The following is a 25,031-nucleotide window of genomic DNA, read 5'->3' as shown; positions in this document are numbered from 1 at the left end:
TGTGTGTTGTGTGTGAGTTCTGGTGTGCAGATGTCGTAGGGCTGTTGTCCTGCCTGTAACAAGGGCTTTTAGGGAGCAAAGTAGAGGGGAGGACAGCCAGAATATTGGCAAGGCCGTGAGGTGCAATCCACAGGGAGTAAAGTTGTGTGTCTTACTGTAATGTGTGTGTTGTTGAGCGACAGAGGGTGTTTATGGTGTTATTTCCATAGTTTGAATTTCCAAATTTAACATGTATGTTCTTTGTCACACACACAGTTTGTGTATGCGTGTTACAAACCTGATCTTGGATGATGTCATATGCAGCTGCTGCGTGGCTGACAGACAGTTTCCGCACCACAACATGGGGCCCTATGGTCCGCCTGACAAGCAGATTGACAGGTGAATGACACCAATGAGAGCCAGCCGTCCCTCCCCCTAGGAGCCAGACACTGAGTGACAGCCAGTAAGCAGCCAGAAAGAGCGTCTCTGAACCTGAAAGTAATCTCTTTAACTCTCTCTCTTTCTCTTTTTCAGCACTGCTCTTCGCTCTTTCTCCTTCTTCTTGGCCTCTCCTTCCTCTTCCTCACTTTGGCTCTCTCTCATCTTCTCAGCCTCTTTAAAAGTCTCTCTTTCTTTCTTTCTCTATGGGTATTTTTCTCTTCCACTGAAGGCCTCTGTCTTTTTTCACTGTCTGTCCTCCTCCCCTCTCTTTCTCCCTTTCACTCTGTCTGTCACTGCTCTGTGCTGTTTTTTATCACTGTGTCACCAAGTCTTAAGGAACAGCTTGACTGCCTCTCAGTTCTGTCTCTCAGTCAAAACTGGGATAAAAAGTGATTTTAACCGAGTCAAAATAGGCACAGGGTTGTGTGAGAAGGACTTCAGTTTGTGTGTGTGTGTGTGTGTGTGTGTGTGTGTGTGTGTGTGTGTGTGTGTGTGTGTGTGTGTGTGCGTGTGTGTGTGTGTGTGTGTGTGTGTTAAAGAGGAAAAGAGAGAGAGACAGTTTGAGGGTAGTATTCCTCATGTCAAACTGTTTGTACTGGGCATATATCCCTCTGTGCCCTCTTCTCTTCTGTCCTTACCACCTACATTTTTGCATTGACACACTGCTAAAACTCTTTTTGCTGTTCCACCCAAATTCAGATGTTGGGTGAGATTTTATTTAGTGAGTATCAGCATTTTGGAAACATTACTCCGATGTGTTACCTTGATGCTCAGTTGGCTTTCGGAAGTCTGTATCTCTACCCTTACCCTCTGGGCCTCCACCTTCCACTCCATGCCCCTCTCACCCATCAGACCCACAGTTAGCCCACCCAAGTGCCTTTCAGCCTGGCACTCTGCCCATGGCCCACACACCCATCTGACCCCATAGCCACAGGCCCATTGCCCCGGCCCCCTTTGCACCCGTTGACCCCTCACCTCTTGACCCACTGTCCCACGCTCCCTCTGGCTTTTTTTGCCACCTCAGCCAACCACCACCACTCACACTGGAGCTTCACCCCTAAAATGACAGAAAAAGCTTGGAAAAGTTTGTTTTGTACATGTGCAGTGCATATATTTGTGTTTACTTAGTACTTTTGTATATATACATGTGTGTGTGTGTGTGTGTGTGTGTGTGTGTGTGTTAGTGGGGAAGGGGTTTCCAGCAGTGTTTAATGAGGCTTGGTAGGATGTCTAGCAATAGAAGAAAATCTGATTCCCCTCTGTCTCTCTCTACAGCTTCTCTCCACTCTTTGCCAACTTCAACTTTGCCTCCCAACCTCTTTATCTCAATATGTTTCTGTCTCATTTGTCCATCACATCCTTTCAATCCATCTTCATCTGTGTGGCGTCTCACTCGCTCAGTCAGTCAATCTCAGTGCCTCGCGAGCGTTGATGTGTCTCCCGGTGAGTCTCTCGCTGTCTGTTTCTGTCTTCTTCTTTGTTGTTTTTTTCTGTGTGCCTTCTCTTTGCCTTGTGAGAAACTCTTAAGGGTCTTTGTTATGAGCTCGAGTCACCTCCATGGTGACCGGCATTGATTGACAGCTCTTACAGAGGTCTCTTCATCGCAGGGGCCAGAGAAGGCAAAAAGGAATGTGTGTGTGTGTGTGTGTGTGTGTGTGTGTGTGTGTGTGTGTGTGTGTGTGTGTGTGTGTGTGTGTGTGTGTGTAAAATAAAGAGAGCATGTGTTTGTGGGTGCATTTTCACATCTGAGCATGTACACGTATACCTGTGTGAGTGCTTTCTGCGCACCAGTGCGAGCGTTCATCCACTCGCGGGTTACATTTTCTTGTCGAAGGGTTACTGTGATGTTTATCTCAGTGACATAGACAAATAAACCAGGGCAGAGTCAATCTAAGCCAGGCAGTCAGTGCAGAGCCTTCTACGGTTCTGCAAGTCTGTTTGTTTATCCTTCATGTTTCCTTTGAACGACCCCCCCCCACACACACACACACACACACACACACACACACACACACACACCAAGCACACACTGATATATATATGAACTTATACAACCCAAGAGCAAGAAGGAAATAGAGGCGACAGTTGTGTCAGTGTGACGAAGAAAATAAAGACTAATGCAGAGAGAAAGACTGATTAATGTAAAAAAAGAAAAAATTTCATGTGACGCCCAACGATGGGGTTCATCCAAAGTTGGGTCACCATGTAGCTTTTGTCCTGCTTAGCTCCCATGCAAACAGAAAACCCTGCAGGCACTATCTCGGAAATCTGACAAAGTGAAACAGAAGGAAGCTTTTACGTGACTATTTTGTAGTAATTATTTCAATCTTCAAAATGCTCAAAACAGCAAAAGACTATGCTGTGCACTTTATGCACTTTATCTTGGCTGGACTTTTTCTGGAACAGGCCTCATTATTCTCTGTCAGCCATTAGAGCCAAATATCTGAGGAGTGATTTTAATCAAAACGATAACATCAATTGCTCTGCGGAATGGAAAACAGGATTGTTGAAATGAAAGGCTACGCTGTAACTACCTTAAGTGGACTGAATGATAACAAGAGGCGGGACAGGACGTGGTCATAGGTTGACCTTTTGACTGACAGGAGCCCCACGGTTTGATGGACAAACACGATGGACCTGTGGAGCTCAAGAATGTCAGCTTGACTTTAAACTGAAGACCTGTTTCATTTTCCACATTTCTCCATATCTAAAAGATGGACATTTGTATCTGTATGTCTCGTATCAATCCAAGTCAAACATCAACACCCCGGCAGTCCGAAACTCAAAGCCATACAATAACACAACCTATAGACATTCCATAGCAGCCAGTGAGAGGGCTTGAACTACTGCGAAAACATTCAACAAATAGGGACGCCCCAGAAAATACACTGGTACAGGATTTGATATTTTTAAGTCTTGAAATGATCTGGAAGTGGGAATGAAAGGAGGTCTTTGCCTCCTCTTACTTGAAGCTTGCAAACCACATTACCAAAATACCCAACTGTCGAAAGAGCAGATTATTTTGTGGTAAATGGCTGACAATCAAAGTGGTCATACGTCTTAGAAAAGCAGCAAGAAAAACCATCTTGAACTGGCAGTACTAACGGCACACTGCAGTGTTCCAGTTTTCAGCGGGAACCTCCATAATTTGCAAGTAATGGAGGAGAGAACGCCGATGGGCAAGCAAGCAAAAGGGAGACGCCGTCCTGTGTTATTTATATTTTTAGGTTGACTTTTCGTGAAGTCTTTTTGAAGTTAGCGAGTATCCTTTGAAAATATCCAGCACTTTGCCTTGGACAGAGATGGAGTAAACGACAGAAGCAAAAAAGAAGAAAAAAACGATGAGTGTCATGGTTTCTTGAAAGTGACAGACTGCTGCCCCATCTCTCTGAGCTATCAATCTCCGGGGCATTCTAATTATCCATAATTGGTCATAATTGGATTTAATTGGCTTTGATTGGCTGTAATTGGGGCGATGGGCTAATCTGATTCGAGATCAGAGGACTGGGGGTCCTGTGTGGTTTGTGAGTAAGTAATCCCTTTCCCCTCTGCTGACCCAAGATGTACACATCAAACGCTTGTTGGTAACACAGCTGATTGCTACCGGTCGTTGCCGTGTGATTTGGGAGTAGAACTACATACCAAGTTTTTATGTGTTTATGTTGCTAGCTACAACTTCCTTGACAATGCTGTGAGTTCATAGGAATTTAAATTGCAAACAACTTCCTTATATAAATAAATTCCTGCTGGGTATGTGTATGCATCATACGTGTAAATGCATTCATGCGTCCGAACACACACACACACACACACATACACACACACACACACACATACACACGAAACAGCCTCAAAGACAAACTGAGAGGGTGTGAGATGGCAGGAGAGATCATAAGTAAACAGTAATGTAATACAGCACTAATTTGAATCACATTTTCTTGCCCAGAGCCGCTGAATTCCTAATTGTGCATGAAGCTGTCCAGAAGTCATGCTGAATTATAATATCCCGGACAGAAAGAGAAAAGTGACTCTGCAGCATTTTGATTTGGTCTGACGAGGGACTTTGAGACGAGGAGAGGGGAGGGAGGAGATGTGTTTGTATTGGAGAGAAAAATCCCTCCTGCCCTCATTTTCTTTCTCACTCTCACTGTCTTTTGTTCCTGATCTCGGTCTACCCGGTGGCTTGACAGGCAGATGGAAGCGATTATACCGTAATAATAAACCATGGGAGGAAACCATGGGAGAGACGGGGAGATGACAGAGAAGGAGGAGGAGAAGGGGAGATCTTCGGAGCGCTCACGGGCCAGCACACGTGTCGATCAGGCCCACGGATCAGCGCCTGTTCTCATTTCCATCACCTTGACGGCTCAGACCTACATCGCACCACCGGGAAAGAAATGGAGAACGTGGCCTCTTTGCCAAATTTATACGTTCCCTTTCCCAGAGATGCAAGATATTTGATCAAAGCTTGATTAGACTTGATTCAGCATGCAGATGTTTCACACTTTGAGGCCTGATCTTGAAAGATTAACTAATTTTCTTTAAAACATCAAAATCACTTTCGTCCTCCATGGCAGGTGCTGTATGTTTTTTTCTTCAGTTTTGTGCTGCGGTCAGGCTCTGACAGTAGCCCTGTCTCTCGCCCTGTCTCCCCTCAGTCACAGTGTGTTTAACATCTGCCCCATAGGCCTGTACCTCTCACAGCCTTTCAGCACCCGTTGCTGCTCACTCGACGTCACAGCGCCATGGTGCTCTGTAGTTGCACTGAAAATAATAATAATAATAATAATTATAATAATAAATTGAATTTGTATGGCGCTTTTCATGGACTCAAAGTCGCTTAAAAAACAGAAAACAGAAAACAGCCCTTATAAGCTGCAACTCAAGTGCCATTGTTGTTCAGCTTGGCATCGCCATCAAACAGAGACTAGTGCTTGTATACTACAGCCTGTCAGCCATCACAGGGAGAGCAGCGGACTGGGTAAATGTCAAACTATGACTGCAGGACAGATCGAGAAAAGACATCAAGCACCTGCATGAAAAAAGGGTGAATAATGCTGGCATCAAACAGTGAAAAAGTGTTTGTTGAAAATAGAGAGAAGTGATTGGAGCTCGGGGGGACAGAGGTTGAGTGGGTTAATGTGTAGAGTGTGCTAACGCATGAATGTCAGCGTGTGTGTGTGTGTGTGTGTGTATGTATGCGTCAGGGGCAGCTGGTCTACGGATGAGGGAGAGAGCCGACATCCAGAGGCAAGCCCCCTCCAATGCAACACCGCACCCTCCCTCTCACCTCTCACCTCTAACCTCTCACCCCTCACCCTAACAGCAGCATAATACGTCTGTTGAAGGATCAGGGTAGGCAAGGTTACTTTCTGCTCGCATCAGCATCCTCTCTGTCCTCCAAATTGCCTTTGAAAGCACTTAGTGCCATGGGGGGGGGGGGGGGGGGGGGGGGGGTTGGAGGTGGTATAGCCTGTTTTGTTCTGATTTCCATGGTTGCAGCATTTGCATGGCACTGAGTGACCACATGAATTGTAGAAGCTGTTGTGTAATCATACTGAGAACATCAAGGTGTGGTCAGAGTGAACAGAAAGCTAATTTATCATTGGAAAAACTGTGAATGGACTCAACACAGTGTGGATGGCCGCAAACTGAATCAAATATGTGTCTGCACGATTTGCCAATGTTTCAACTTGAGCCAAAAGAAAACTTTGTTGCTACAATGACAGGGGGCCTATAGAGGAAGATATCAGAAAGGATTTATATTTCTGATAAGTTTTAAGATCTGTCAGAGTGTGACTTCTCTCACCCCATATACACAATCAGTACACGTTTTTAGCTAGTTAAAGCTCACATCTGTACAGTCAGGGCATTGGTTGTTTGGGGCAAATCAACTTCAAAAACAATTAAGCAGCCACATTTGATCAAATAAATATAATAAACATAAACATAGACAAAACAAAAGAGCTGGTCATATACACATCCAAATCACCACCTGGACTGAACCACACCCACATCCACGGCCAACCAGTTGAACAGGTCAGCAGTTTTAAATACCTGGGACTCATTATAGACAATAAACTCAAAATCAAGGAATATGTCACTGCCATCCAGAAACGCGCACAACAAAGACTACATGTCATACGCAAACTGAAAGCCCTTTCTGTTTCCCCCCACCTCCTGCTCCTACTTTACAAAAGCATCATCCAACCCACCCTGCTGTAGGCCTACTGCTCACCCTGTTTTTACACAATGCTAACCACCACCTGCAAAAACAAACTCACTAAAATCACACATATTGCCTCCAAGATAATCATTCTCCCCACACCCAGCCTATCAGACATGAATGACACAGCCATCACACACCTAGCAGGTACAATAGCAGCTGACACAGACCATCCCCTGAATCAATTCTTCACACTACTTCCATCCGGCCGCAGATACAGAGCACTGAACTGGACTAAAGCCTATTTCAAAAAACGTTTTGTCCCCACCGCCATCACAGTGCTGAACAAACTGTAATACCACCACCACCACCACCTTGGTTGCTTTGTAGTTTTCACATATGTGGGTGTCCTAATATGATGTGTTTTTTTTTAATATATTATATGTATATGTGTTACATGTTTTGTGTGCTTTTATGTGTTGTTGTGCTATGGAACATGAAAAGAAGACGTGTGGAAATGATTATCCCTATGGGACAATAAAGACTCTATCTATCTATCTATAAATTGCTTCTTGGTCAATTTGAGCACACTTCAGCCAACAAGGTTTTAACAATGACTAGTCTTTAAGAATCACTAAAGGCGGGGGTACGCTCCAAGCAAATTAGTTCACATGATGTGTTGTCTGACCTCGTCTGAAGGCAAAAGTTTATAGCTGCTGCGTACGTTCAAACTCAAAGGTATGAAAAACCTGCTGTCCTAGAGCAGCCATTGTTTAAATAGGGACAGTGGCACACACTTTTGTACACTCTCTTGTCTAAGGCATTCACAGGGTGGTTTGTACAAAGCAATACTGATGAAAGTACTAATAAAAAGTTCAAATACTGCCTACTCGCCATAGTCGGATTGTCAGTTTCGGAAAGGTGCAAATATTTTCGGAAGAGAGTTGCTGGTCGACAATATGACAAGCTGACTCCTGACTGGTATTCAAAAAGGACTCCTATTTGGTGGTATAAGAGTTGGAAGGGTCTTTTTTCCTCAGAACTGAACACCCCAGTTTGTTGAAATGAGGGGAACCAAATGTGTCACCACTGTCAATCATAGAAACCGACATCCGTGCTTTTACCCTGTCCTCATCTGCTTTGTCTCCCACGTCCAGGGAGTAACTGCAGTCATCACAGTAACACAACCATGATTTCACCAAATATTCCTGTCATGTTTCAACAGGCTGTTTATTAAAAACCGTCAGCCTGCCAGCGACCGCGCTGCACACTCTCAGCCAAGGCGCCCAGAAACACTCTTTCACATCACAACCGTCGCCTCCAATCTCTGTCTTTTACCTTATTTTCATGCTACAGCTCTTATTTTCCTTCCTGCTGTCCCAGTGGTGGTTTCCTCAGTATGACATCATCACTCAGCGCCTGAGTGAGGGCTCGATGACCCATGGTGCACTTCAGATGCAACCCGAGTTTGATGTGTTTAAAGAAAAGAAAAGAACATTCCTTAGAAAATTTTATGCAGGGGTGTTGAGTCATGGACTGTAATCGGTGTGTATTTCTGTCACACCAATCAACAAGGTGTCAATCACTGAGCTCAAAACAAACAGAAGACCACACCTCCTATTCAGGACAGGACCCAACAGTAACTGGATTTGGGAATGACTAAGGATGGGAATGGCGGTTTTCCTTTTCCTCAGATGAATAGATGTCTGATTGGCACTGAGGGCACAGCGAGGCCAGTATCAGGCAGGCACTTCCTGGAACAGGGTTTCCTTCCGGCTACGACAGGGGCCCCTGCTCTGATTAAAGAACAGGAGTAGAAGGGACACCTGAAAGAAACGGCAGCTAATCAGACAGGAGACATGCACGCACAACACATGCAGTTCACACAGAGGAAAAGTTAGCATGTCCATACACGCTGACAACCCTGGAAAAGAAACTTGTCATCAGCAGAAACATACATCACACAAGTATCCAGCCTTTAATCAAGATGGGAACTTCTCTTGCCAAATGTTTGTCAAATAATGGTGTGTGTGTGTGTGTGTGTGTGTGTGTGTGTGTGGGACTGCTCAGCTGAACTTGATTTCCCAATGCCTGCTGCTCCGGATACAACAAAAACACCCCGCTGCCTCCATTGTCTGCCTCCCAAGGAATTCCCAGCCTCTCCCCTTCACTTGATTAGCAGCTCACCGATCGCGTGATCCTCTCTTGACTGTCAGACTCTCCCCATGTTGAGAAAAGCACATGTTGTTGCAACGATACAAGATCTGAATTACAGATCCTTGGAACCACATGTCCTCCCATTTTCCCTCCAAGATGATTCAGAGGTACACGGGGAAAATCTGGAATTTGAAAAACATGTCGAGATAGAAATGAGCGCAGAATGGTTTTACATTTCCACAATCACAGTGATGCGTGAACCTCCTCATACATACTGTAGACACATGCCCAACGTAGACACTACGTCAATCTATGAAGCTGCATTTTGTTGATTTCCTAGCAACTGCATGTCTATTTTGATGTGATCGTTTGTGTGTCTCGGCGGGGTGCTGCTGGATTAAGACGATGGAAAAGTTCAGCTTTGGATCATGTCTGTGCTATGCTCTGCAATTTCTCCACATTTCCCTATTCCAAAGGCTTTTCTCCGTCTTCTCTAATTGCGATTTACACCTCTTCCTTTCAACTCTCACTCGTTTCATCCAACCATCTGGTTCCCCTTTCCCGCTGAGCTGAGTTTGCTACTAACAACCCACAGCTGGGCTCACACACATCCATTTACTCTAAAGTTAGTAGAAATGGCCAGCAGCAAGTGAGCCCCAAGTCTATCTCTCAAATGCTTAGCTTAAGAGACAGCGTGGCCTAAAGGTTGGGGTGGCTGACTGGGTAATGTTGTCCCAGCGTTACTTAGGGCTTGTCGGAGGCTGATCGCTGGCAGATGCTGTTTGTGTAATGGCAGAAGGTCACAGCAGGGTAAACCAGGGGCGACAGGAGTGCTGCAGATCTGCAGAAAATAGAACAGACGTTTCTAACCATGTCCCGGACAAATGCAGAACACAGAGCAGGTCTCTTTGGTCGTGAGCTGAGATCCGAACCCTGGTTCCTTTTCCTGTCAGGACATTGGGTCTGGACACTGTCAGCCACCGGAGGCCCATAGTGTCCAGACGGAGAGTATTTTTGCTGACTGATTCCTTGTTGGAGCCCTTTCACAACTCTTAGAGCAAATCTAACATGTCATGAGGCCAGAGGATTAATTGTTAATCTTAACAGCCGTCATTATCTGGGATAATTTTAGATTCCTTCATTCTCGCCATGCCAGCACATGTGGCCTGTCCGTTTGACTGCTGAGGAGATCCAGAACACTTTCTTTCTTCCCTAACTTCAACCTTTTTCTTCCACTCTCATTTTTTTCCCTTTATTTCTCTCCCTCCTCTCGCTTCCTGGAGCTAATTTTCAGAATGATTTCATGGCCACAGAATGTCCTAATTGCAGAGAGCTGGTCTCCTTCGCTGCGGGGCTACTTTTTAGGCCTGGTAGTTCAGTGTGTGTGTGTGTGTGTGTGTGTGTGTGTGTGTGTGTGTGTGTGTGTGTGTGTGCAAAAAGGAGGGAAAGTAAGTTTTAAAGCTGGGGTACCTGTCATTTTGATGGACGTCTGAGGGACCTGACTGCCCTTGCGCCCCTGACCTCCTTCTCCAGCCCTCCTCTGCACCAACATCTCACTCTGTCAGACAGTTAAACCCAGGTGGGGGGACAACATGTGTGTGAGAGTGTATGAGTGTGTATGTGCCAAAGAGCGACATAGAACAGGGGCTTCTTCACAGAGTTTAAAAACACACTTAAACTCTGCTCATAATGTCTCAGACAGTGCCATAAAGTAACACAGGTCTCTTTTTGCATGTTTTGCTCAATATTCTGAATTCCCTCTTGATAAAATCAAAGGAGAAGAATTCCCATTATCATCTTCTCTGTGTAATTATGTAATTTGCAGTGTCTATGCATTCGGATCACTTTTTCCACTCGCTCAGTTTGAAGTTAATGAGTTTTGTCTCATGGCTTATGCAATAGTGTATGTGTGTGTTCATACGCGTTTGTTCACGTGTGTGTTCTCTGTGTTACACGCCATTATTTACACACGCTCTTTCTAATTTCACACTTCACACACTTTCTGTCATCTGCTGGAAATAGAAAAATGAAAAAAACAGGCGGCAGCGGTTGATGAAAGTGAAATTGAAAAATGAAAAGAAGTCAGGTCGCTGGGAAGGAGGGAGCGCTGTCGAGGGTTTAGCCCTTGGACGTGTGATGGAAACCAATCACCGTGGAAACAGCACGAATCAGCAGACCACATCGTAACCCTCGCAAACACACACATGCAGTAGATGCACACACCTCGACGCACATACACAGGCAACCTCAGTATTGCTCTTTTGCCTGAGATCTGTACTGTTAAATGAACACGATGGGTTTCCCCGGCTGCTCAGAGGTTCCATTAAACACACACAGTCAATCTGATACACAGGCACGCACAAACACAAAACCAACACACCGCAGCAACCACTCCACTGTGCATAGGCCTTCAATGTATCTTCCCGTGCGCTCTTGTTTGGCTGCCTTTTCTTTTTCTCAACCTCAAATCTGCTTGAATTATTCTCTAATTTTTTCCCTTTCCTCTTCTCTCTGTCCCTTCTCTCCTCCTTCTTACCTAACATTTCCCTGTCAGATGGTTGTGGCAGGGACTAGCGGCCTAGTGGTGGGGGCCCTGTGGTGAAGGGAGGGACAGGGAGTGGGGGGTTGGGGGGGTGGCTGTCCATGTCTGTGCCTGACAGGAGTGGGGCTGCCTATACACTGTCCAAACGGGCCGAGCCGTCACTCCTGATTATCCCTAGTCCTGCACAGAGCCAGGGAGTCGGGGGTCTCTGGAAGCCATTACTCAGCCTGTGAGTGAGTACCCTGTCCCCTCCTCTCACCCTTCCAACCTTCCCTTCAGCCCCCCACCACCCGCCCCTCTGGCTCAACTTAATCACTCACAGCAGAGGAGAGCTAGAGGAAGAGGAGGAGGAGGAGGGGAGCAAAGGGGTGGAGTCGTGGCTCAATCAGCAACAAGTGCGATTGATTCCTTTTTGAGTGCTTGACTTTTCATTCCCATCAGTAAGAGAACACACACACTGGCACATACACACACACACACACACACACGCACACGCACACACGCACACACATATACTCACAACAGGCCATTTTGCCCCCCGACGGTGAGCTGCCATGTTCTGTGAGAGGAAAGTCTGCCTCACAGGAACAGGAAATGAAGGAGTAGACACATACACAGGCTGCCTTGTGTCACCATGGGTACCAGCCGACACACACACACTCACAGTGGCCTATGTCCACCCCCAGCTGGAGCTTGTTAAAATCGAGACTGCTGGCCCAGCTTGTCTTTGTCAGAAATCTGATGTCACATACAAGCTGATGGCTGGGTACATTTTCATATGTGTGTGAGTGTGTGTAAGTGTGCAGACTGGTAACAAGGCCAAAGGATGCTGAGCAATGGTGACACGCCAACCACAGGCCTCCATGTTTTTCCAGAATCCTTCTCTTCCGTTAGCAGCTACCAGTGATGGCTGCTGGGTGGGCACGAGTCGGAGCGAGAAACCTAAGCCATCATCAAACACACACTAATCAGCCACACAGGCACAAACAAATTCACAGTTAATATGGATCAACACAGAGATCCAACGCCCATAGCTGTCTGGCAAGCTAAAATTATGAAAGAAAATGTATTTTGGGCAAAGTTTAAGCTTCAAACTTCTTGTGTTGTTAACAGTGAAAGTGCTTCATGCTCATGTGTGGTAAAAGCAGACAGTCCTCCTGAGAAAAAATGACAGCATCAGTTGCCCAGAAATTACATAGCCTATGTTTACATTTAAGTGTCAAAGCTTTTTAGCAGACAGGTTCATTTACCGGATAGTCCCGGATGTCCCTCTCCTTCCGCTTTCTTTGTGTTGCCGTTCTAAACTCCATTGTCTTCGGGAAACAACAACCAGAACCTCAGAGCTAGCAAGTTAAGGCCCTGACACACCAACCCGATTATCGGCCATCGGACAGTCTGGTGAGGACAGTGACTTGAGTCTGTTCGGTGTGTTCCGTGCCGTCGTCAGTCGACGTCGGCCTTCATTTGGGTCGATTTGACATGTTGAATCAGAAGGCGGGCAGTCGGACTAATGGCCAATCTGATTGGTGGAGCGCTAACCCGGAAATGACGAGTGGGATGAGCCTGACTAACGCCTCTCAAAATCATACGAAAATCTTTTAAACTGACCTTTGTCAATCTGAAATGAAGACAGATTCAGCAACTGCATGGCCTATTTCTCGCTTAAAATGTTTTCAGAAACACGTTTCAGTGAACTATCTTCGTAAAATATGAGATTGTATTCCGAACGAAGCCGCCATTATGCCCGGTTGTAAAATCCGAGAGCAGCCAGACCCACGTGACGCGTTCGTCCAATCAGCTGCCGGTTTTAATTTTTTGGGCGACAATACAGATTAGCACCGCCTGCTGTTATGGAGACGAATTATGTCTTGCGCACGCGCAGAACGTACGCTCAAGTCGGCGTTGCTTCGATGTGGCACTTTTTTGACCAACTCGGGGAGGCAGTCAGTTCGCCTGCCTTTTCTGCTGAAGGTCGGCCGGTGGGTTGGTGTGTCAGAGCCTTACACGCTGCAAGGGGATGTTTTAAAGAAAATTTAGATCGTGCAACAAGACAAGCCTGCTTGGTTCTTTCGGGGAATGATTGTTAAGATTTACAAAGAATATGTTTACGGCATTTACTCTCTAACTGGAAAGTTTTGGGACATATTAGCAGGGTTTTGCAATGGACAAACATCACTGGTAAGAGCAAATTACATTTAACCACGTATCCAGCTAATTAATATAGCTTACGTTACTGTATTGTGTGAACAGCTAACTTCATATTAATATTGTATGTGGCGTTTTCTTGCAGGTTGAAAATGTTCCACCAAAGCAAGTTCGAGACCATTTTACAGATCCACCGGATGCGACCGGAGCTTTGCACTGCCCAAGACAATTGTGATTGGTTTTAAAAAATGCAAACAACCCAGACCATTTTCTCCTATCCAGGAGTGTATGTGTGGAGGGGGCCAGACCTTACTCCACAGTGCTGTGGAGATAGGTATGGCAATGCAAGACTAGCCTTAACCTAACCAAAACTTAACCATTTGTGTTGTCCAACCCATTCTCACTCCCAACTCGTCAAATACAGCAGCTTGGTCAGTTTCCCTCAGCGTCTGATACCAACACACAAGGCACTCTTTAGCATCTGTATGAGAAACTTACTCTAACTAACTTTGTGTCCAGTGGGAAACCAAAAGTTAAAGTTGACATATTTTAACTCATATACTTAAGTTGACTTACTTACGTAACATACTTATTTTAAGCCAAACCACAATCTTTTTCTAAACTTAACCAAGTAGATTTGTTTGAATTCACAAAGTTAACCATGTGTTGAAGTCTATTGGACTAAAATGTTGACGCCAAGGGATCCTGACCAAGTGTCCATATGCGACGAGTGGGGGGTGAGAATGTGTTGCGTTGTCAGATCATAAAACTGATTTATTTTTCCAACATTGATTTGGACAGCACAGTTAAATTATGTGACCCTGTTGATAGGGCCATGAGATCAGTAAGTGTCGTTCTAGAGTGCATGGACAAACAACGTATTTTGTTGTTTAATTAGGAGGACTCATTGGGTTGAAGGCACTGAAAGTCTGCTTTGATTCACAGACACCCCACAGGAACATGGGAGGAATTGTGGCTCATGAGCTGAAACGGAAGATGATGGATCACATTTCTCGCTCGCCTCTGCCTCTCATCTTCTGTCTTCTGCTGTCCCTTTCCTTTCATCTTTAAAGTGTTGCGCCCAGGTGCAGAGAAAAAGATGCATTTAACTGTGTGTTTGAGAGAGTGAGACACCCACAGAGAGGCAGTGAGGTGAATGAAAACATTCCTCACCTGTCGGCGGAGGAGCACGGTTCAGCTGACAGCTTATAAAGTGTGACCACGGATCAGTTTGTTGCTCTTTGGGGTAATGGTTCAGCAGTCAAAGAACTGCGAGCCATAAACCTCCGAAAGGGAGGCACCGGGGGAACGAGGAAGATTGAAGGAGGAGGGGGCCAGACGAAGGAGGGGGTGGTTGCAGAGATAGTAGAGTAGATAAAGGAAGATTGTTTATCTTCCAGTTCCAATTATTGAAAACCCACAGTTGCATCACCCAATTTTATGTTACACTTCATTATCTTTAGTACCTGGCTACGTCGGAATCCATTTAGTTTCAAAATCCATCTGCAATATCCTTGAGAAATCTCTATGAAAACACACATTATCCATTATTGTGAACATGTCAGCGAATGTTTAGCCCCTGAGTCACTTTTACACCACAGTAATAGGAGTCTGGCCTATTTGCTGCTTCCACAGCTACATTTCACGCGATGCAGAAAATCAACTTAAAGGTTATATATTGTTACAAATTGAAAATAATAAAACTCCCTTCCTCTCGTCTCTCTCTAGGGGTTACCAGGCAGACAGGGTCCCTGGCTGCCGTGTGACTCGCCAGCCAATTAGTGCAGAATTTGAGCATTGTAACGAGCCTGGGGGGAATAAGGGGAGTTTGATTACAACACCTAAACCTTCCTGTCGCCCCCAGCCAGCACCCCAAATGTCTCACTGACAGCCAAGTCACAGCTGGGGACAGCGGCGTAAAATACTACAGCCCACACTGCCCTCTCTGTACACTACCATTTTTGAATAAGCAATCAATGATGTGAAAACAGGGGGTACAGTTTTTCTAAAAAAAATTTAAAGCATTGTTTGCATTTATTAAAGTACTACGGCGAATAATTTATCTTTCAGGACAAGAGGCTTATTGAGGGAACTACAGACAGAGAGTGGTAGAGAGAGAAATATACAAAGCATAAGTGTCTGGTTTTTCCTACATGCCTGTTCGTGCTCAGAGCTTCATTCGGAATGCATGGCGTAAAAACCATAATAAACGGTGGGATTGAATCATTCAACAGTACTGATTTGCTTGGCCAAACGCAGGCTTGGAGTTTATTTGTCTCTGTTGTAGTGAATCAGAGCCGAGGAGAGGACTGCATTCAGTCATCCCTGTTCGAAAAATTATTCAAACAAACACACGGCTCCCACTATTTGGGGATCTTTGTAAACAATATTGTAAAATTGAGTGAGATTGGCACTTCATCTGTGTGGGTGATATTTGATTTTCTACCGACATGACATTATTAATGAGGTTTGGATTTAATTCAGCAGAACTCACTGATCAGACCACAGAAATAAGATGGAAAAGAATAAACTAGCACCTCTTGTCAAATGTAGTTCTGGACTAAAAGTAGGGTGTCCCAGCTTCTCAAAGTTGATCTACTAATAGCTCGCACACACACCATGTGGATTTGTCCCCTGGACGTGGCCCAAACTCCTGCAAACTCCAGGAAAAGATCCGTTGGATCATCTGGGAACGCTGTGCCCTCAAAACGACTCGACCTGGCCACCTCATATGTCATCATGTTCCACCGTAACCCTGATGTGATACCGGCACCAAAGGATTCTGTTGATGCCAATATTATCCTCAATGTCAGCTCGGATCTGCCATCAGCCTTCTCCTAATGCACAGTGACAGGAGCCCCGCTGTGAGGACCCCACTCTGTCTTCTGATCGGGCAGCCAGATGGACAGCTCAGCAGCAGGAGGGGACCTGATATCAGTGTCAGCAATCAGATCTCACCCTCTGAGAGCTTGTTTATGTGTGTGTGTGCGCGTGTGTGTGGGAGAGAGAGAGAGAGAGAGAGAGAGAGAGTGCACAGCGCCAAGTGAGGGAGCATATGTGCTGACGGCGGCCAGAGTGTGTGTTGAAATGAAGATTAATGAATAAGAGACCTGAAAGTGTGTGTGGACGAGATTGAAGGGCCAGCTGACGCATGTCAAAGAGTGCACAAACTTGAGCTTGTGTTTACCTACTTCAGTATGTGTGCATGCTGGTTTGTAAGCGTGTGTGTGTGTGTGTGTGTGTGTGTGTGTGTGTGTGTGTGTGTGTGTGTGGTCTTGTTTAACTATATTCATGGGGTCCAAAAAACAGGAGTCCAGTATACTTGTGGGGTCCCGACAGCTTTGTGGGGCCAAAATGCTGGACCCCACAAGTTTAAAGGGCTGTTTGAGGGTTAAGACTTGGTTTTAGGATTAGGGATATAATTAGGTTATGGTTAGGGTGAGGGTAAGGGTTAAGGTTAGGCATTTAGTTGTGATGGTTAATGTTTGGGGAAGGGGCTAGGGAATGCATTATGTCAATGACGGGTGCCCACAAAGATAGTGCCACAAACCTGTGGGTGTGTGTGTGTGTGTGTGTGTGTGTGTGTGTGTGTGTGTGTGTGTGTGTGTGTGTGTGTGTGTGTGTGCGCGCGCTAGGGTATACTGTATCTTTCAAGTTTTCAACACTTCTTGTCCCAAAGCTGTGAGGTGCAGAATGACATGAGAGAAACTCACAAAGCTTCACTATAGCCACACAATTCAACAAGTCCAAAGCATCTACTTTTTTTCTGCGTGTGGTGTGTGTGTGTGTGTGTGTGTGTGTGTGTGTGTGTGTGTGTGTGTGTGTTTGTTGTGTGTGTGAAAAGAAGAAAAAGGAGCATGTGTACATTTGTAACAATTTCAACATCTAACCTACTGACAAGTGAAAAGTCCTGACTGCACCACATCTATCAACAAGTAGACAGAAAAAAATATGGTTCTGTCTATATATTAAAGATGATAACTGTAGCTGCAATAGTGATGCACACTTTGCAAAGAATGAAACAATCCCTGCATCAAAAGAGAATTGCACTCAGCTGGTTTAATATAGTTGGCAGATGTTGTTTCAAACAAACAATAAATCTGAATAATGCTGTAAAGCCCTGGAGGAAGCAAAATGTTGCTGCTCTACAAAGCCAAAGAGCATAAACAGAGTGTGTGTATAGTAAAACTTTATCTCTCCCACAAAAGTTTTGTTGGTACAGAAGCTGAGTTCGTATCATTTAATAGGGCAAATTGACAATTAAGCTCATAATGTTTTTGGATGATACCACTAAACATTTGAATGACAATGTATTGCCGCTGCTGTTTCTTAAGACTATTTGATGGATTACAGCCAATGTATTGCACTATGACCACTGTATTTTTTTTTAATGCATGTCCCATGCACAACAAAATCAGTTTTCCCTAAGTTCTCAGGCTCATTCACTCCTTTTCAAGTGCCATAATAGGAAATTGCAAAAAGGATATTATCAATGGCTCAGCTGACAGTTCTAATTCAGTTAGTAAAGTCAGTTCATCAAGCTGATGATTACATTCTGCAGTGTGCCAATATCTGATATTTACATTACATTCCAGTCACTGGATAACTCACTTCCATTTTGATTAAAGGAATAGTTTGACAATTTGGGAAATATGCTTATTAGCTTTTTTTGCAGAGAGTTAAATAAGAAGACTAATTCATGTCTGTCCACTATGTATCTGGAGCAAGCAGCCGTTTAACACATTATATCTCGTTTGTTTAATCTGTACAAAAACTAAAGTACAAAACCCCCCTGACAGTTTTCCGTTTTGCAAAGGGTTTTGTGCGGTATCTCTTGGCTGGGAATCATTTCCTTGCTCCTTGCCAGTTGCTTTGCAACCACATGGAGATGAGGAAGTCACTGATCATGGATTTCTTTACCTTTGGACTAGATGTTTCCCGGACAGACAAGACAGTGGTACTGAATTGTCTTAATTCTCTGCAAGAAAGTGAATAAACACATTTCCGAAAATGTCAAACTATTCATTTGCTAACATAGAAACAAAAGTCATGATGTCAGTCCACAGTCTAGTGTGTGAAATTGATGATGGATCTTTACTTTGAAAATGTACATGGGGAATGACTTGCACTGAAAGATTGTCTGCAAGGATATACAAAAAACAACTGTCCAGTCATACTGAAGCTGTAGCCTGTCTTAATTATATATTAATTATATATTTTTTTTTTGTGGATGTGAAATTTAACGTTCATAAGTGTTGACAGTTACAAGCCAAAAATGAAGTACTGCTTGATGCCTGCGTTGTGTGTGCTGGATCCACAATTAGTATGCCCTACGACTGAGTAATATCACAGCCTCTACAAGAAAGTTTGTCTCAAATGACAAAAGACAGTAAACCACAAAAACAAATGAGCAACACCAGGGACATAAATAGCAAGACGTCAAAACTCACAGCAAGACACTGACAAAAGCCTTATGAGGGCTGGAGGCACGCTACATAATTATGAAGTACAGTTGTACATGTATTAGTCAAACTTCCCCACCCCTCCTTTCAATCCTGTGTGTGTGTGTGTGTGTGTGTGTGTGTGTGTGTGTGTGTGTGTGTGTGTGTGCGTGTGTGTGTGTGTGTGTGTGTGTGTGCGTGTGTGTGTGCGTGTGTGTGTGCGTGTGTGTGTGTGTGTGTGTTTTTGATGGGAAGTGTGCATGGAAAGCTTCTTTCTTTGCTCTCTCGTCCCACCTTTCAACCACAACATTGATAGATGTGACGGGGCTAGGCAGGGAGTGAAGGGATCTACCCTTTTCAGCGTCAGATGGCTCTATTGAGAAGAAGCAGGGGAATGCCAGTCGCCTGCTCATCCACTCAAGCGGAAGAAATCGGAGGTCCACTCTCCAACAGAGAGCCAGGACTACTTTAGATGCTGGTTCTCACTTACTTTGGAAGCTGTCAACACTTTCCAGGCTCCAGGTTGAGCCATATAATTTGTAAAATTAAATTGGCAGTATTAGCCAGATTTGGTGGTCGATGTCTTCATTCTGCTGTTACCTTAGAGATCTGTTGATTTTTCTGTCTTCTTTTCAACTGTCTGCCTTTCCATCTATCTGTCAATTCATCCATTTATCCGGCAGCATCTGTCATTTCTCTTGTCACTTAAATCATCCGTCCATTAGGCCATCGGTCTTTCAAGCTACGCACTTGTCTACTTTTCAGTGCGTCCCATTATTCATTCATCTGTCCATCCTGTCTTTTGTGCACGGTGACGTTGTTGTGGCTGCTGCTGTGATCTCAACTTCTTACTGTCGAGTTATGGTGACAGATTTGAAGTAGAAAATAGCTTAGCCGGCACGTGCTTATACACAGACAAGGCCAAACACACCTGTGCATCTCATAACACGCAAATACACACAGAAACCTGCTGTTTCCCATGACCTTATGTACCTGTTGTTTTCACCTTACATGCCAGGTGAGCTGCTGCTCTGGAGCAAGACTCACACACACACATACACACACACACACACAAACGGGAGGGTTTCAGCGTGACATAAACAGGTTGTGTAACTTCTGTGAAATGAATCACTAACCGGGTGAGCTAAATGAATAGGGAGGATGAATTTGCTATGTGTGTGAGAGATGGTGCGTGTGTGTGTGTGTAAGGGAGTGTGTGTGTGAGGGTATACATGGGTTTGACAGGGGGTTAGAAGCCATGGGGCCTCTCTCGTCTCTCTCTTTAGCGAGTGAGTGAAATACACGCCTGGTTGTCAAGGTGACAGGCCCTGACAGCACTTTCCGACAAAACCGTCAACAGCCTTTCACCAAGGAAATACACACACAGAAACACACACAGATCTGCCTCTCTTTCTTACAACTCCCTCCACTCTGTTTCACCTTTTTCAGAATAAAGTATTTTCCTCCTGCCTCTGACTCTTCTGTCTCTGTATATTTTCCTCTGACTGCAAGTTCATACTTGGCAGCAGCTCTTTGCACACACAGATCGCCTTCCCTCATGCTCAGGCAAGTTTGCACCACTCAGACCACTTGAGGTGTATTTAGATTTGCCTGTGCAAAGAATCCAGGCGCTGCAATTTTGCAATTTGTCCAGGTGGGGGCCGGATGTTGAGAGCTGAGAGAGCTAAATAAGAAATCATATAGCAAAGAGGAGGTGAGGAAATGGGAGGTATAGGATGGAGGGAAAAGGAAGAGTGACTGAAAGTAATTTATTATTATAATGTTTTGCCTTTCAACCATTTGCATGTAAGCTATCAGTTCTCCTCGTATCAGCGCTCTTTATCTCTTGTTTCCTTGGTTTGTCTGTTTGTTTGACAGCTGGGAGGTGTGCCATCATGCAGTACCTGTCAAAGCCGGTCACAAACCTCTTTCGGCCCTGCGGGTACACACACACACACACACACACACACACACACACACACACACACACACATAAAATAGAAGGATTTTTTGTAGAATGAATGAATTAATGTATGTATTCATGTGATAAACTTGTCACCTAAACAGTCTAAAAGTCTGGATTCTTTTAATTAGCAGGATTATGCTGCACACAGTAAGCAATTGTTGATTTTCTGTCTGGCCATTAGAGCACACGGTTTAAATATATTCTGCAAATTCAATCCTTTTAGCCTGCAGATTGAATATGTAAACACAACTGTCATCACCATGGTGAAAGCTTGCTGGATGTAGCTCTCCTGACCTGCTTCCCAAAGAGGAGTTTATTGTAGATTTGTAAGTGGGTTTCTGCTGGTTACGTTGGAAAGGGTCTCTGGAATGCTTCCATGTTAACTAGTCTTCACTTTCACAAGCAGAAATGGAATTTGCCAATAAGCAGTGTTGGGAAGGATACTTTCAAAACGTGTTCCTTTACAGAGTACAGAATACATGCCCAAAAATGTAATTTGTAACGTATTCCGTTACATTACTCAATCTGAGTAACGTATTCTGAATACTTGGATTACTTCCACATTGAATTGCATTTTATAAGTAGGAATGTGCCATCACATACAGCTTACTAAACAGGCCTATTCTGGTGTGTTCTTCTGTTCCAACTGGCTGAATGTGTACTTAAACAAGCAGATAGATTTTTGTATTTGTAGTCCCGAACTGCATACTACAAAAATCTAACCGCAGTCTAAGCTACCATGAGCTAATTTTAGCTAACGTTAGCTAACATGTCAAACGGGGCTAGTCTTTCAACGGCTCTGGGGCTAGTAAATCAGCATGTAGGAGAATGTAAAGTCGCACGTCAACTATAAAATAGTAAGGTGACCAGTAAAACTACAGCAGACGACTACCCTTGGCTAAAAATACCTTACTTTAAGATGCTTCTTCAGGTTGGAGGTGGAGTAATTTGGACGCTGAAAGGAAGTTGGTTGCTGGCAAGCAGAAGTTGCCCTGCAATGCACAGTTATATTTCGTTCTCCTTTCTCTTTCTTTAATGTGAAATGCTGTTTGAATTTCCAAGATAGAAACGCATTCCTGCCCTGGCTCTGTTGTGCCGGTTCCGGCTCCATCTCTACCTCTATCAGTGATCACGCAAATAGCTAATTTCTTCGTTTTCATATTGGGGCTTCTGGGAAATGCATGGAGTTGTGAGAGTGAATAAACCCGTGAAACAGAGAAGTATTGTCATGTAATCCATTGATTTCAACAATGTAACTGTATTCTAAATACCAACTATTTAAATTGTAACTGTAACGGAGTACAGTTACTCATAATTTGTATTCTGAATACGTAACATGTATTCCGTTACTCCCCAACACTGTCAATAAGGACATAAAATGCAAATCACCTGCACATGATTTGAAAAACAGACATTGCCTCTTCAGATGGGACATGACCTATCAGATCGCCACCCAAATAAACAAGGCACCTATTTGGCTCCAATGAGTGTTTAGTGAGTAATTACCAACATGGTTGTTGTGATTGTTAAAATTATGTATAGCACATGTATTGATTACACTTATTTTTTTAAAACCAGGTAAGTTCCTTGAGGTTGGAAACCTTTTTTGCAAGGGAGACCTGGCCAAAGTCTGACAAACTCAGAAATCCAATACTAACAGGTAACAATACTAAAATAAGACTAAAGGTAAGCTAAGAACAGCTTATACTGTACATTAGGCACAGACAGCAAATGTATGTCTAATGATCTGAGATAATGTCAATAAAGTTTGTGTAATACTTTCTATATGATACGATAAACATTTGTGCAGAATGGCTTTATAAATAGAAAATATATAATTGCTCAGTCAACAGAGATGCTCAGCCAAATTACCAAGAACTTGAATTCTCTATGAAATTCAATTTCACCTGCTTTCTGTCAGCTGACATCAGTCATCTGACCCTTGTTATCACTTTACTGATAGTCTTAATGATCTACAAATGTTCACTTATTTTATTTCTGCCCTTATCATCTGTCCTTCTGGGTACATTCCTGGGAAATATTAGAAAATGAAATGACTCCACTGAGCTGTACTCTTCTTCATCACATCAGACCAATACATACAGATGTGAGGCAGATGCTGAATCAAATATGATGCAGATAATAATATGACAAACACAATCCTCCTCATACATTGTATAGAAACAAATCTTTTGCATGCAGAACAATTTATTACATATAAGAAACACTAAAGACATAAAGATCAACTCACATCCGCTGTGAATGATGGAACTCTATTTCATTTGTTTCTTTATATGGATATTCTGTTTTTCAAACATCAAAGCCTATTTGCCAATGCATGTATTTGTTAGCTTTAACAGTTCCTGTGTTCACATTAAACCTCTAAGCGCTTAAAGGCCACCTAAGCCCCGGGGGTGAGCTGTGTCGGCCTTTGGGAACCGGCTGACTGAAAGACTTCATTAATCTGAGGCCTCTGACAAATGTCTGTCAGCAGCTGAGGGGGATTTCCACACTTTCTGTCTGGTTGTGTTTGAGAACACAACCGTTCATTAGCGCGAGGCATACATTTTGACGCGGGATCTCTCATCAGTGACTGGCTTGACGTCAAGCGTCTCTGAGCTAATTCAGGTGTTTCCCTTTGAGCTGAGCATAAGTAAACAATCCTCTCTGAATCACTTTTAAAAGCAGACTTGAAATATTTGCAAACCTGTCTGCACAATCCAGAGTGTAAACAGTCAGTGACAGTGAGATTGTAGAGGTTACACAAAAGAGTCGATACAACAAAAGCTTCAAGCTGATGATCTTGGCTGTAAAGAGCTAATGCTGTCCTGTTGTCATTGCATCTGACACTGAATATTTTTTCTTTTTCTCATCGACACATTATCACCTTATAAAGTTGCTAATGTTTTAGCAATCAGATGTGACACACACATTGAGCAGACACAAACTAACATTAGCATTCATTGAGAGTCGTATTTCTGTCTACCTGATGAATGTGAGCCCAAAATTCATTTATCTTTTAGCTCTGTTTTTGGTCTCCTCCAACTCCTGAGAAAAAATATCTGGCTCTTTAGCGGCTAAATGCTCCACTGTGTTCACCACCTAGTTGCTAACTTTCAACAATTGGATGATGATGTGAGAAACATGGATCATTCTTGCTCTTTAAAAGTAAAGCGACCCACCCACACACAAACTTTTAACATATGTCAACACTGGCGTGTCCTGCCTGTTTTGATCTGAAACTACAGGCTTAAAGCTCAGCATCTGTGCTTATAATCATAAAACTCATTGAGAGACTTGTTGAGTAATAAGTAGGAGATATAATATCTAAATGGAAAATTCCCTGGTTTTATGCTGAGGGATCGTATGTTCATGGATTTCATTATTGCATGTTTGTAATATGCACATGTGGCATGTACTGTGTGTGTGTGTGTGTGTGTGTGTGTGTGTGTGTGTGTGTGTGTGTGTGTGTGTGTGTGTGTGTGTGTGTGTGTGCATCTATATATATATATATATATATATATATAACTGCTTGCGTGTGTCTGTAAAGTTTTGCTTCAATGCCCCAGTTGCACACCCAAACTTAGATTCTTGAGATGCTCTCTCTTTCTGGCTGCTTTACAGTCATGCTATGGCGTGATATGACTTCGCGGTATGAATATTCACCGTGCCAAAGTGTACACTGGTCATATCTAGAGAGAGAAATATACCAGATTAAGTTTACTAAGCAGTCACAGATGAGGTGAAACTGAAGTCAAAGGCCTCTCAGTGTCTTTGTTTCATTTTTCACTGCATGATGAATGGCCGCTGTTGTGTGTGCATCTGTGCTTGCGTGCTGTATATATAGATGTTTGCATGCATCCACTCTCCCTTTGCAGCGTCCTCTCCCCCGCTGTTGTAACAGTTGCTCTCCTCTCACCATTGTTGCTCAGAAAAACACCACACGTGTTCTCATTCCCAGCGTGGGAGGCTTACGCAGCCTCACACGACTCGTTCAGTCGAGACCTCTATTATGTCGGCTCATGTTGAGAAGTGGATCATCTTCATTCATTCATATTTTCATACCCTGATTCTAATATTATGCTGATTTCAGCCTACCATCCTGCTGTATTATGGGACCTGTGGGGGTCTCCTGGAGAGTGGGAGACTCCTGGTCTCCCACTCACTTTCACCAAGAGCAGATGGCCCTGGCTG

Source organism: Sander vitreus, chromosome 14 (genome assembly GCF_031162955.1).
Source record: "Sander vitreus isolate 19-12246 chromosome 14, sanVit1, whole genome shotgun sequence".
Lineage (NCBI taxonomy): Eukaryota > Metazoa > Chordata > Actinopteri > Perciformes > Percidae > Sander > Sander vitreus.
This window is presented reverse-complemented; position numbering follows the sequence as displayed.